This window comes from Ixodes scapularis, unplaced genomic scaffold (genome assembly GCF_016920785.2).
Source record: "Ixodes scapularis isolate PalLabHiFi unplaced genomic scaffold, ASM1692078v2 ptg000460l_1___fragment_1__unscaffolded, whole genome shotgun sequence".
Taxonomy (NCBI): Eukaryota; Metazoa; Arthropoda; class Arachnida; order Ixodida; family Ixodidae; genus Ixodes; species Ixodes scapularis.
Window position 1 is genome coordinate 1,859,005 of NW_024609981.1, and position 13,823 is coordinate 1,872,827.

The window sequence follows — 13,823 nt, forward strand, 5'->3', positions numbered from 1 at the left end:
TTTGCCCTCACATCAGTTTATAAGAGTGCCATTTCTTCTGCAAAGACCCACACAGAAAAGGCCCTGCTCCGCGGCATTGTTTCGGAAAACGGGTGCTGGCAGAAGAATGGTCTCCAACGGCCAACTCTGCCAGCAACACCAGCGGTCGAACCAATGAGAGCCCCTGGGAGACAGACGGTCTCCAACACAACCATGGCAAATCGTCACCATTGACTTCTTCTATCTCCACAGTGTCACCTACCTACTTGTAGTGGACTACCTTAGCAAGTACATTGTGATAGAGCAGAAGGGGGACACCACTGCTATCAAAAGATCACAACCCTAAAAAAGGAGTTTGCTTGATTTGGCGTTCTAGAAGAAGGGCTCTATGGCAACGGCCCAGGGACGCCGGAAGAGGGGGGCAGGGGGGGGCCAGAGCCCCCCCAAGTATTCTTATGGAGGGGCTCAGCCCCCTTGCCCTCATAAGAATAGTTCGGGGATATATACTTCCAGCCAGGTGCTCGTCACGAAGGCATCACGTGCGTCCATATTAGGTGCAAGCCACGGAGCAGCAAGGCACAGTCTTGTCGCACGTAGAGATTTTAGACAAGAACAATTAATTTCGGGAGCGCGCTTTTTTTTTTTTTTTTTTAATCCAATGTCTGTTGTCCATCAGCACGGCGGCTACGAGGGTTTAGAGCAAGCTGGACCCGATCTGCCCGTGGCAAGGCCGGGGAGTGGCGCGCGGGGGCCAACTGGGGCTTAGTATGCGGGCCTCTAGAGCCCGGGGATTATAGTTTTGTTGGTGTTGCTGTTGTCGTAGCGTGGGGGATACTGCGACGAGACATGTGTGGCGCCAGATTGTCGCCTCGGACCGGACGCTTTCTGTCATATTTGACGAGCTTTGACGGTTGTTTTCGTTTAGGAAGGTCTCAAGATGTCCTTGCCGGCGACTGGTCCGGTCGAGAGCACGTGATGATCTTCAGGTTTGAAATTATTGGCTCTTCCTTCGAGAGCGAGGGAAAGTTAGAGTTGTGATGCGAAAAGCAAGAAATGAAATTAGCGGAGTTCGTCTTAAACTCGGAACCAGAGAGGTGGTCGTCCAAGTTGAATGCGTTTAGATAAACGTTGAAGTTTACGAGAAGCAGCAAGTCAGAGCATCATTCAACAACGTGCCCGCCACCAAGCTCCAAGATCATCGGGGCTCATCCTACCTTCCCAACGACATCGGGAGGGTCCAACCCGTCAGAGGCGAATGCAGTCAGCGTCAGTCAGTGTCTCTTCGACTCCAGCATTACATGCAATGTCTGGCCATCCAAAGAAGATCACCAGCTTCTTCCTACCAGCCCCAAAGCGTACATGCCTAGGAAGCGGAGATTCTCAAGGTAAGATATTCCGCAGTTCTTCTTAGCTCATCATGAGTTCCGTTTGTGTAAATGCGTCAATTCAATCACACTGCTTGTTTCCTCGCTTTCCTATCGCTACCAGATGCCTGTTCTGAAAGGCCTCTCGAGCAGTGTCATCGTGAAGTTCAAGGCGCAGGCCGTGATGGTAAGTTTTTATAGAACACAATTTGTCGTTTAAAACTTGAATTATGAAAGTTATAAATGGCGTAACTTTTGCAGAAACCAGTCCAACACGTCCCGACATCACGAACGCCGGTGATGTACAACCATCAGCAGAGGGCCGCGCTCCTCGTTCCACGCTGTCCCTGCCGTCCCCAGATTGCTCGGCGGGTGAGTAGTTTTCACTATTTCCAATCGTCTAAAAATTATACATTTATGGCCAAAATAGTCTCGCCTACCTGCTATTCTGACGATACGATTTTGTTAGGCAGAGATTTAGAAGAAATTGCGGAAGCTCGATAGTTTTTGATAACGAATCGCTCGAAATACGAGAACAAGAAGCCTTTTCTAAAAGATTAATGTGACCATACGTATTTGACCTCATTTGTGACAACAGGAGCAACTAGCTTCGATGAAGCAAGCAATCCCGTATGGAAATCTTATACCTGGGCCATATCTGGCCATATCAAACATTATATGATTATATACGGCCTATATACAGCCTTATCTGGCGTATATACAGCCTGATATGGCGTATATACAGACTTATCTGGCGTATATACAGACTTATCTGGCACATATACAGCCTGATATGGCGTATATACAGACTTATCTGGCGTATATACAGACTTATCTAGCGGCCGGTTTTCAATATATTAAAAAGTTAAAACAAGTTAAATAAAATTCTTTGTTAGAAAACTCTGAATGACTTATTGTTCGCAAGCTAAATATCAGCACAAATAATTCCAAACTTCAGCTTTGACAAGCTTAAGTTTGAGATTATTTGTGCTGGTTTTCACGAGGATATCAATGTAGCTTAATTATTTCAGTGTTAACATTACGCCCGAATAGACAATTTGCTAAATCCCGTAAGCGCCTCGGCACGTACTCGAGGAATCATAGGGACTGTGTTTCTTCAGCTGTCTACTGATCGAAAATTTTGAGCAATTCTATGGTTACACAGATTTGAGTTTAATTCGGAGTCACCCCGAACACGTGCCGTACAGAACCCAAGTACCTGCCATGCCACTTTTAAAATGTCCCGCCAATGTCAGTACTGTGCATTCCGTCCAAACTTCAACCTGGGTGAGCCGCAGACATATCTCTTACATTATTATCATTCTCGTACAACCTCAAAGACGCTGACATTAAGTTAGAAACGCTAAAATGTCATAAACAGCTTCGCTGAATCCGAGCTAAATCCCGGTTTTGGTTGTGATTTCTCGGCTTTTAAGTAATTCCTGCATCGTTGCTGCGCTGCACTGGGCAGTGCAGCGCAGCAACGATGCGGACGTCCATGAACCCGTTCCTATTTTTAATACAGGTGCTTGCCAGGAGTATCGACCCGGTGTCGCAACGCTGCCCTCGGCCTGAGCCAGCGTCTACCAGCATTACCTGTTCAGCGAGAACATCTTTGGTCACCAACTCAAGCTTCAACCATTTCGAGCCCGTCACCGATTCCTGGTCTACGACGGCAGACTTTGTTCCTCGGGCGGAATGGGATGCTCCACCATCATCGACATCAACTACATCCTGGATCCGCCCCCCAAGGCTTGTTATCGTCAGTGGGCAGTGCAGCGCAGCAACGATGCGGACGTCCATGAACCCGTTCCTATTTTTAATACAGGTGCTTGCCTGGAGTGTCGACCCGGTGTCGCAACGCTGCCCTCGGCCTGAGCCAGCGTCTACCAGCATTACCTGTTCAGCGAGAACATCTTTGGTCACCAACTCAAGCTTCAACCATTTCGAGCCCGTCACCGATTCCTGGTCTACGACGGCAGACTTTGTTCCTCGGGCGGAATGGGATGCTCCACCATCATCGACATCAACTACATCCTGGATCCGCCCCCCAAGGCTTGTTATCGTCAGTGGGCAGTGCAGCGCAGCAACGATGCGGACGTCCATGAACCCGTTCCTATTTTTAATACAGGTTGGTAAACCTACTCTGGTATCCACGCTCAAGAGCAATTACCTGTGTCTTGCTGTGCTGCCCTGCCCAAAAACAGTGTGCGAGAGTCTTACTGGTTCCTTTGATTCTCTGTGTATGCTGATACTGATCCTAAGTGGCGATGTGGAGCTCAACCCTGGGCCTACTGTGGAGGAACAACTTGCGGCAATCTTAACCAATCAGCAAAGTTTATCGGCTGAGATAAGGTCAATGCAAACAAAACTCGAGCTACACATGTCTGGCACTAACGAACGTCTAACAGCAATAGAGTCAACTATCAAAGAATTATCAAAGGCTCCTCCAAAGGTAGAGCGGTGTGAGAAAAACCTAAAGCACCTATCCGACAAAGTAACATTTTTAACTGAGAAAGTAGACGACCTAGAAAACAGAGGAAGGCGGAATAATTTAATTATTCACGGAATAAAAGAGGTTAAAGATGAAAGTGCAACGGAGTTAAAAGAACTGGTGCTTCAAAGTATTTTCGAAGAGAAGCTAGGTGTTACCGTTGCCAGTGTTGAGAGGATACATAGACTGGGGCGCTTGACAGAAGGTAAACCGAGGCCCGTAATTCTGCGTCTGTACGATTTCAACGAAAAGCTAGATATCCTTCGTAACGCAAGTAAACTGAAGGGGTCGCAGGTGTTCATATCTGAAGACTTCTCACGTAGGGTCCAGCTAGTACGAAAAGAACTCTGGAATAGCATAAAACATACTCGAAAGCCAGAAGACAAAGTATCTTTACGTTACGACAAATTAATAGTCAACAGCGAGGTATATACTTGGGACGAGTCGACACGCCAACTAATGAAATTATCAAGCTCAGTTCCCGCCCAACGGAATGAATCATAGCTACTACCACGGAAACATGTTGTGTCACCACCACCTGTGACGAACCTTGAGGCACTACTTATTAACTGTCGCAGCATAAAAAATAAAATTGATGACTTTGCTGAACTTGTCGCTACGACGCAACCTAGCATTGTAATGGGTACGGAATCTTGGTTAATCGAAGAGATAGCTGACGAAAAAATTTTCCCTTCCAATTATTCTGCCTATCGAAAGGATAGAACTACACATGGTGGTGGCGTTTTTTTACTGATGGCAAACGACCTTCAGAGTTCGCAAATAAATGTTCCTTGTTCATCGTGTGAATCGGTTTGGTGTAAGATTTATCTAAATTCCGGGGAAACCCTAGCTATCGGATCATATTACCGGCCCCCCAGCGCAACCCATGAATCACTGTTATCCCTATCTGATGAGCTGTCTTCCATCTCAAGTGATTATCTTGTACTTGGGGGTGACTTTAACCTGCCTGACATAACATGGCACGATAAGCAAATGTTAACTACCGGCTCTTCGATATTATACACGACATTTTCTCACTTTGTCTCAAGCTTTGGGTTGTCTCAATACGTCACTGAACCAACCAGAGTGGACTTCAATAGATCAAGTACACTAGACCTCCTTCTTTGCGATTCCAGAACAGTTGTTTCTGCAGTCACAAACCTTCCGGGCATTAGCGATCACGACATAGTTACAGCAAGTATACAGTGTAAACGTCCGCTATCGGCTCTGCAGTCCCCACGCAGGATTTATTTTTACGACCAGGGCAATTACGCTAGCCTTGCTGACGAACTTGTAGCGTTTTTTGCCATTTTTGAAATGCACAGCTATGAGATGGACGTTGAAACCCTGTGGAACATTTTTAAAACTAAGCTTACTGCCTTAATCGACACTTACATCCCTCACAAGCTATTCTCTCCAAGAAAGCAAAAAAACAAACCTTGGATAAATAGAGAGTTACGGCAAATTTTGAGGAAAAAGAAGCGCGCATACTTAACTTTCCGCAGGACTTCTATTGCCGCGTCCCTTAATCGGTTACGCGACCTAAGTAAACTCTATAAAAGAAAACTTAAATTAGCTAAAAATGTTTTTCAGAGCACTTTAAGTGACCGTCTTAAAAGGAGCCCTAAAGAATTCTGGAAATTGGTAAAAAGCAACAAGAAGGACCAGGTTGGCATACCACCAATTGAAGAACTTGAACAGACCATACACGATGACCAAGCAAAAGCTACATGCTTTAGTAGATACTTCCAATCAGTTTTTTCTCCCCCAATAACTGCGGTGCACTTGGCTCTGCCAAACGCAGTAAATGAATTCCGTGACATGCCGGAAATTGAATTCCACTCTGACGGACTGGTTAAACTTCTGGGGTCACTTAAAACTGATAAGTCTCCAGGTCCTGATGGCATTCCTAACAAGATTCTTAAGGAATGCGCAGGTATACTCGCTATGTTCTTGCACGTCCTGTTTACCAGATCTATATCAGATAGTATTTTGCCTTCTGACTGGAAGAAAGCTCATGTTGTGCCTGTGCATAAAAGCGGCCCCAAAAACAAAGTTGAAAATTACAGGCCCATATCGTTGCTAAGCACGTCTTCTGAACTTATGGAACATGTGATCTACACAAGTATCGCTCAACATTTACAGTCAAATAATTTTTTCACTCCATCCCAGCACGGGTTCCGCCCAGGCTTGTCATGCACTACTCAGCTAGTAGAATTTTACCATGACCTAGCAAACGCATACGATAAAGGCCTTCAAACAGATTGTATTTTTCTTGATTTCCGGAAAGCTTTTGATCTCGTGCCACATAAATATATTCTGCATAAAATGAAGTCCTTAAAAATAGATGGTAAAGTTCTTGGGTGGTTAGCAGATTACCTAAGTGGCAGGACTCAAGCAGTGTTAATTAATGGCAAGTCATCTGATTTTATTTCCGTCACTTCTGGTGTACCCCAGGGTTCGGTGTTGGGGCCGCTTTTATTTTTAATATTTATCAATGACATTGTTGTAGACGTTTTTTCTAGTATACGCCTGTATGCTGACGATTGTATAATTTATCGAGCAGTAAGTTCGGTCAACGATTGTATCACTCTGCAGGCCGACCTTGACCGCATAGCAAACTGGTGTAGTACTTGGGGAATGGATTTGAACGTTAACAAATGTCACTTTGTCCGTGTAACTAGAAAGCGTAACCCTATCACCACCATGTACCAGATTAACGACATTCCCATCAACATGTCACCACAAGTAAAATATTTAGGCGTTTACTTTTCCCACGATTTGTCATGGCGCTTTCACATTGAGTATATGACTGCTAAAGCTAATCGGATGCTAGGCTTCATCAAACGTAATTTCAAAAAGTCTCCTCAAGAGGTCAAAAACACCCTGTATCTCACAAATATTCGGCCCATTCTAGAGTACGCTTCAGAAGTTTGGGATCCCCACCAGCAGTACCTGATAAATAGTATAGAATTGATACAAAACAGAGCCGCCAGATTTGTCCTTAATGCATACTCGCGTGGTCAAAGTGTAACTGCCATGAAACGCGATCTTAACTGGCAGCCTCTACTGAATCGTCGTAAATGCTTCCGCCTGAAACTCCTTCACAGCATATATTACGATCAGTGCGGAATTGACAAAATGCGTTATTTACTTCCACCTCACTTTATCTCTCGGCGCCTGGATCATAGCAGAAAAATTAGGCCTTTTTCCAGCAGAACAGACATTTACAAATACTCATTTTTTCCTTGTACAATACTCAACTGGAACAATTTACCTGAAGAGATCGTCTCAACAAGCGTAAGCTATCAATTTTATCAGGCATTGTCAGATTCTTAAAACCTGTTATTTCTACAAACTTCAGCTTTTTCTATATATATTCACGAGTGCAGTGTCTAGTTTTACGCTGGTTTGGGTTTACGTTTGTCTTTATTTTCATGTTGATTTCTCCTGGTAAGTCACATTTTGAGTTTTGACTGTTTAGGCAATTTAAGTGTTCTTTGGCGTCATGTTCATTTTGTATTTGCCCCTCCCCCGCTGTAATGCCCTCACGGGCGCTGTGGGGTTATTTCAATAAACAATAAACAATAAACAACAATCACGAGGATGATAATATAATAAGAGATTTCGGCAGCTCAGCCTGGTTGAAGTTTGGACAGAATGTACAGTATCCTAAATGCTGCCATTGACGAGACAATTTAAAAGTGATATGACAGGTACTTCAGCCCTATGGGAGGCTTGTTCAGGGTGACTACGAATTACACTCAAAACTGTGTAACCATGGAATTGGTCAAAAGTAGCGATCACTATTGAGCTGAAGGATCACCGTTTCCATAACTCCTCGAGTGCGGGCCGGGCACCTGGGAGAATTGTAGACAATAAAAAGATATAAAGTGCTGATTTCAGTCTTTTGTACTTTTCAAACGCCTGGCCAGATCTGGAATTTCCTTACTTAGCCAGATCTGGGATTTCTATACCTGGCCAGGGGTATCAGGCTATATCTGGCGTTATGAGGCTATATCTGGCAGATATACCATATCAGGTTATATGTGGCCAATTTTTGATATGGCCATATCTGAAATCTTCAGATCTGGCCAGATATAAATTTTTTGTAAGGGATGCGCATTCGCTCGCCTTCACAAATCCAAAGAGCAGACCCAACGAGGGCGAGTCAGCGCTGTCCAACTGCCGGTCACTTCCAGCCGAAAACTACAGGTTCCCCAGAAACCAAGGCGGTAGATCGTGCCAACGTGATTGGTTTGTGAAATTTCCTTAGCTTTCTTACGAAAGCAAAAGCGCCATAGTCTTTTGTCACGAATGCCGTCAACGTTACGAAGAACAGGGAAACGCTAACGCTGGAAGTATGGAGCCAGCCTTTGTCAAGGCTGGCTTTAACAATTGGAAAAAAGCCATAGAAAAGTTTCGATCACATGAAAAGAGCCAGTTTCACACCGACTCCATGAGCCGACATTTGTCACGCCAGGGAGGCATTCCTGTTTTGCGTCTCCTATCGCAGCAGTGCAGTAAGCAGCAGGAAGAGGCCAGGGTGGTACTGCGTGTCATAGTGAGCTCACTACGTTACCTCTGCCGCACAGGCCAAGCTCTTCGAGGGCGAGGTAAAGGTGACGGAAATTTGCTCGAAGAGAGATCCGAGGATGTTCCGGCGCTTAAGACATGGCTGACTAAGAGGGACAAATGGATCAGCGGGGACGTGCAGAATGAACTTATAGAGATTATGGCCCATACTGTACAACGAGAGATCGTAAAGGACGTGAAGTCCAGTCCGTTCTACGGCATCATCGCTGATGGCACTACCGACATAAATGCCCTTACAGAAATGTCATATCTGGACTTATATTAAAAAATACAGATATGTATATATAAGGAATTGGGCAGATATGGCCAGATATGCACAATCAGGCCATATCTGGATGGATATAGCCATATCTGCCCAATTCCTTATATACCCATATCTGCCCAATTCCTTATATATCCATATCTGCCCAATTCCTTATATACCATATATAGACTGCTTTATATGATCCCGTGTTTGGGTCTGGTAGATAGGGTACCCACCCCATATAAAGCAATTTTCATGTGATGCTCCTTCTGGCATCACATGAAAATTATTGCCATGGGACAGTTATCATACTTTCCAGGTCCAGACATGGGATCATATAACGCATTTCTATGAGTATCCACAAAATATACATCGTACTGCTATCCCACACTGCCCCAAACATGTGTTCACGTAGATATATCTACAGAATAGCCCACTGACCAATCTTTATTGGCCTGGTTCGGAATTTGTCATTCCAACAAATATGTATGCTACAAAGATAGAATGTAGGCGATCGCTAGAAAGAAAACATTGTAACATATCATTCGACGTCGGAAAGTCACAGCCCTTTGGCGGGATTGGTTGTCGAGAGAGCAGACCGAGAGTATGGTTTGCAAAAGAAGTTTTATACAAGAAAGCGTGAAAACTCCAAACAAGCACTTTCCTGTTCAAGAAAAAAATTATAAGGAACAAAACTGTAATATCACACAGACAACCATTAAAATAAACTAAAAATGTATCAGCACACAGACACCTATTAAAATAAAACAAACGGAAGGCAACAATTAAGCTGTAAACTATACGGAAGTTCCAAAGTCGTTGATTCTTACTCACAGAGTCACAGTCTTGATTCAACTCTCCGGTCGAGCACAGCAGTTTTGACAAGGGCTTGCTTGCTAGCCTCGTCGTTGAAGTCCTTCCTTGCACCGTGTGATGTTCAAAGCCCCCAGTCGCTCCTCGCTGGCCTTGTTTTTCCGTTCGGTCGTCAAATATTCCCGTGTGATTAACACATCGCACACGCACACAGACACCGTTGTTCGCCGCGGAAGCTATACAAGATGAAAAGGTCGTTACTGCTCCTTGAACACGACGAGGTCACCACTGTTTCCCGGACTAGGAAATGACGAGGGCATCATATTTTTAACTAAAATCTCATAAAAATAAAAAATAAAATAATGAACACATAAGAAACAAAAACAAAAGGACTAAATCATGAAAAAAAATGAAATAATGAACACAGAAGTAAAAAGAATAAAAACACGAAGGACTTACACAGACAGCTACATTTGTTCAGTTAACAACGACGTTTAATTCTGAGAAAACATATTCTTGCTGCACTAAAGATCACCAATATGGTGTGTAAACTAGGCCACCTTGAGCAAAGCAGGAATATTTGTGATCATAATCAAATGTCATTGCGAACTCAGAAAGTGTGGCTGCCTGCGTAAGTCCTTCGTATTACTATTCTTCTGAATTCCGTGTTCATTATTGTGGCTGTTTGGAACCAGGCGGAACTTCGTGGTGCTTTTCCCATTCTGACCTTACTTCCGACAGCTTCGTACCCATAGAAAAACCCATTAGCTTCTCTACATAATCCCACTCCTTCTGAAAAAAAAAGATTGTGTATGTTTATACAGTCGGAAGTTAGCTTGCCTCAGTTGGCGTCTGCTGTCTCAGCTGTAGAGTAATTTAGCCAGCGCGGTACAACTGCTAGCCTGGGGTCTTTAACGCGCACCACGCAGTAGTGACACACAACCGCACGCCGGTACGATGTTCATCCAGATCGAAACGGGCAGGAGCAATCAATGCCTCTAGATTCTCTGAAAGATTGGGGGCGAACGGGGGGTTAGTTTCATCTACATAATCGACCTTTACACAATTGCGCACCATTGCCCGTCCGCCACTGTTTTGGTCACATACTCTGAGCCGTAGAGTTATTATAATGCACGCTAGAGGTTCATCTGGCGCTAGTGTGCTGTGGCATATCGAAGCAGACAGAAACCAGTCGGAAATTGACTTCCGGTAATGTATTTCTATGGAAAAAAGCGAGTGTATTTTATATGGTTGAAAAAACTTCGAGACTGCGGATTAACGACACAACACTAAAAAGAGACTTTTTAGTGTTGTGTCGTTTACCCGCAGTCTCGGTGTTTTTTCAACCATGTGCAACGTACACCAGCTCGTTTGCGCTCTTACATTTTGTGCATTTTATCCTTGCTCTCAATTAGAAGAGCAAATATCACGAATAAATCGTACGTCCATTGAACATTGCTCAGTCTCGGAGAAGAAACAATTATTCAGTTATGGCATTTTTACTTTAAATTTGTGGCATAAAAATGATGCTAAAACGGCTTCGTACATGCATTTCTGTGCACAGTGGGACACTGTTAGCGCGAACACAACGCCGGCGCTTTCCAGCATGGAGAATATAGACGCTTTGCACACGCGCCAGATCACAGCCGCCATTACTGACCTTCTCCTCTCATACCGAGAAACCAAGCCACTGAAGCGGACTTTGCCGAGCATCCGGAAAGGCCAATTCTGGGGAGAAGGACACAGTTGGATCTAAGATGACAATAGCCTGTCCTGCTGTGGTAATGATGGAGAGATTCGGTCAAAATAAATGGAAACAAAAACTGAAGGTCGGTTATGGCGGCGCCCATGCACAGCTGCTGCAAAGCGTCTATACGTGCCAAACGAACGAACGACATGTGGAAAACCAAGAGAGACGGCAAGAGCTACGCAGTAAAACTGGATAAGTAACTCCTTGTGCATGCAGACGGTCAAAATAAAAAACAAAAAAAAAACATAAGTTCTGCTTTATACTTTTTGCTCATGAATATGTGCGAAGTTGCTTGTTATGCGTCGAAAACATCACTCGCAGGCACGAAATCTTTGAAAATAGGGAGACGCCAGAAAACAGGCGCCCGATAAGAGCTACCTGACAGGAAATAATAAAAAGGCACACCTTTCATGGCCCACGTACTTCATTCTTTACGTTTCGAATGTATTTTTGTAACCGCTCGTAAAGATGCAGGATGGAGTCATTTTCATATAGTGTCAGGACGGGCATACTAACAATAAATAAGTACCACTGGAATGCTAGCGAATCTTGAACACACTCCACATTCCTTTCGATTTTTATTTTGCTTAGACTCGTTGCTAGTTTTTACATACCAGCCATGGAACAGAGGTTTGGACCTGAAATATAGCGCAGTTTGACATCGTCCAGTGGTAAAGAAACGTGTAGTTACTTAAACAATTACACCTTTACAATCTTCATAAAGGTACATACTATTCGGTACGACCCAAATAACGACAGTTATTTGAGCTAATGTCCGTTGAAGAGACAAAAGGCACGCGCGTTTCCCCAAAGGAATGCACGGGAGCACCACAAAAGTAGACTGGTTGCTGTCTGCTTCAATTTGCCTCCCGGAAGTCGCATAGACACTAGCGCTACTTGAACCTCTAGCGTACATTATAATAACTCTATGCTCTGAGCATCTATTGGAAACGAGGGCACCGTCAATGTTCGGTGTGAAGTCGAATCAGCTGGTGTCGAAAACGAGTACTACGTAAGCGTTCGGCGAAACTCGAAACCAATCAGACGCTTCGTTCTAAAGAAATGGCAACCGCCAATGTTGCTTGATGGACTTTTGAAAAGGGCCTATTACTCATTAGAAAATATAAGTCAGCAGCGGTGTCAATCATAAAAAACAAAAACTGATTCTTTTACTCATACCTTGCCAATTTCCGCGAACCAAACATGTTTGTGATTTGCGCTATATGACTATACTTAAAAAAAAAAAAAAAGTGAACGGTGTTCCGAAGTTCAACGTTTTCTCTTCATAAGGTGAAACGTACGTTGGAAACTAAGGTCGGAAACATAAGCCGCGTTTAATTACTGCTAAGACTCATTTGATGACCTTGCGAACGTTGGCCGAATCATCAGGATCGGTCTAGAACTCCGCGAGATTGCACTCATTTGCGGATTTGGTTGTCTTTAGATTTACTGGAAAGCGAAAAGTAGCGCCATTTTTCTTCTCATTGTCTGCTTGTTTTACGTCTGTAATTTGCCTGTCTTCATCACGTGACGCTCATTTACGTGCCACTTGAATCGGGTCGTTTACAATATAGGTGTTGTCAGACGTCTCAGGCGACAATGTTTTGCTCTGGTGCAAGATGGCTTAGCAGGCAGGAGACCAAACGATCTTATTAGGCAGGTCAGCAAAAGAGAAAAGTCAGTGATTCCTTAAAATAAAAGAAACTATTTAAGTTCTAGCAACGTTTTATGGTAACATGCGTGAAGAAGGAGCATAGCCTTCCTAACATTCGCCCTATAGAAGCCCCGTGTAGGCAATTGGCCGCGCACATTCTATCGGCGTCCTAGGTGTACTGACCATGTAGCAGCCTGCTAGGGACATTGTATGGGAAGGCAACTTAGGATGACCGTAGATCCTACACAAATGAAGGCAAGTTGTAGGTATATAGATAACCGTAGTATGGACAATCTATTACAAGAGTAATTGATTGTCCGCGACCAATTTCTTGCGGTTGTTAACAGGTGCAACGCTGCTCTACGCAGCAACATGAGTGGCGCTACTGAACTGGGTCTTAATCGCAGCGTACTTAGTTGCTCCAGCTATCTCCTTTCATGACAGTCTGTCAAAAAAAAAAGTTACAGGCTCGCGATTGTGATTATAATGCCAGGAAGCACAACGAAAATTCAACTTACCATCTCTGTTGTGTTTTCTTTTTTTTTCCGGACCGCGTGGGCGGTGCACAGTACCTGAACCCGCTGGTGATGCTCATCAACGACTCGTACGTGCACACGCTGCCCATCCTGCAGTCGCTCACCTTCAACACGCTGTTCGTGGTCTCCGAGAAGTCGGCGGACGCGCTGAGCCGTCGCCGCGTGCAGCTGTCGTCCTACCCGTGGCCCCAGAGGGGAGTCGATACGGTTTTCGACCCGCAACTCTACACCTGGACGATGGTGATGAGTGTGGTGATCGCCTACATGCCGTCGCTCATCACCGTCGAAGTGGTCGAGGACAGGCAGGCCAGTCTCTTCGAGTTTCTGCCTTTCTCTTCGGAAAACTACACTCTTAGCCCTTTGGTGTATGGTTGTGTCAAAATGTTACCACCA

General features: G+C 44.5%; 1 pseudogene; it reads left to right on the top strand.

The window, feature by feature from the left end:
* The first annotated feature begins 1,467 nt into the window (after positions 1–1,467).
* The window catches only part of LOC121834070, a 65,703-nt pseudogene continuing 53,347 nt past the window's right edge, over positions 1,468–13,823 (top strand).